Raw genomic sequence first — 1,716 nt, 5'->3', positions numbered from 1 at the left:
ATTAGGGGTGGGGGAGGTTGGGGTTCAGATCTGTGTTTCCAGGCTCTGGGAAATATTGATAACCGTAGTCACATTTCTTCCTATATGTCTTTCTTTTGTTATCATTTTAAATTTTGTTTTCACGATATGTTTTTAATAGCTATGAACTGCCCGGAGTCCATAAGAATGTGGGACTCCAATCCTCACCCACTCCTCACTCAGGTGTCAATGGGGAGGCGTATCTTTGGGTCAGACCTTCCCCCTACCCAGTGATTTCCGATTGGTCCCTTAGCCTCTCAAACTGCCACCCAGCTCTACCTCCCTGCCTCCCCTCCTGCATTCTGGATTTCTGCTGCCCCCCACCTTGCCTGGACACTGAATTCATTTGTGGATTTCCTTTTTCAGGTGTAGCCTTCAACTTCCTCTGCTTCCAGACCATACAACCTCCAACCTTCTCTGATTCAAGACCCCCTAACTTTGGGCCGTCTCTGGTTCTAGACCATACGAGCTCAGCCTGCCCTGGTTCCGGACAGCGCAGCCCCCACCTTTTTTTGTTTCTAGACTGCACAAACCTCCAACGCGGTCTAGTGCAGACCTCGCATCCTCCAAAGCCCTCCGCGTCCAGCTCTCACAATCTTCAGCTTTTTCATTCTGGATCTCACAACCTCCAACTTGGTTTTCACACTTCATGGTCTCCAAAGTTGTCTGGTTCTAGGTCTCACAGCCTCCAACTCTCTCTGGTTCTATAGCCTCCAACCATTGGAACTCTCTGGTTCTAGAACTCACTCCCTGATTTTCTCTGATTCTAGACCTCTTCCTGTAAACTCCTTTGTTCTAGATGTCACAGTCTCCAATTCCTGCTGGTTCCAGACCTCACAACTGATTATTTTATCTGATTCTGGACCCCACAACCCCAAGCTTCCTGTTGGCTCTGGTCTTCCCAATCTGTAACACATTTGGTTCCAAATCCAGACTTCCTAATATCTAAATCTTAATGAGTCTCTGCTAATTCCTTCTAACTTTCCACACTCAAGATGTGCTTTTCCCATCAAAAAAGAGTAAACTGATTTTTATGTCTTGATCTTATAACAAGGACCTCCAAAACCAGACATTATACTCCAGTTCTTTTTTATTCTAGACCTCATGACCTCTACTATTCACTGGTTCTAGACTACATGGCTTCTAGACTTTGCAACTTTCAGGACCCTGTGATTCTAGATATGATCATCTGCCTTTTCTCTGGTTCTAGAACTTGGCCTTAAAGGTATCTGATTCCAGACCTCATGCTATAAATTCCCTTGATCCTAGACAGTCTCTGATTCCCCCTCATTGCCGATCTTATGACTCCAAGTTACCATGGGTTTAGAAGTCAGCCTTCAAAGATCCTCTGATTATAGACCTAGCCTTAGGAATTTATCTGGTTCTAGACCTTACAACTCCCAACTCCTGATTCTTATGGCTCCACAATCCCTCTAGAACTCCGTCTTCAGGCTTTTTCTAATTCTGGTCCTTACTCTTTAAATCCCTCTGGTTCTAGGCTTCACAGCTGCCAACTGCCTCTGATTTCAGATCCAAATTCTTCTGGTTCTGAAACTCAGCCTCCAAATGCTTCTGGTGCTAGAATCCGAACCTCACCCACTAGATTCCTCTGGTTCTGAATCTTACAGCCCCTGAGCCCCTGAATCCAGACTCCAACCTCCTGACTCTATTCTGGCTTTCCCATTCTGCTCAACTTGC

This window comes from Furipterus horrens, unplaced genomic scaffold (assembly GCF_987537825.1).
Source record: "Furipterus horrens unplaced genomic scaffold, mFurHor1.1.pri manual_scaffold_13, whole genome shotgun sequence".
NCBI lineage: Eukaryota > Metazoa > Chordata > Mammalia > Chiroptera > Furipteridae > Furipterus > Furipterus horrens.
This window is presented reverse-complemented; position numbering follows the sequence as displayed.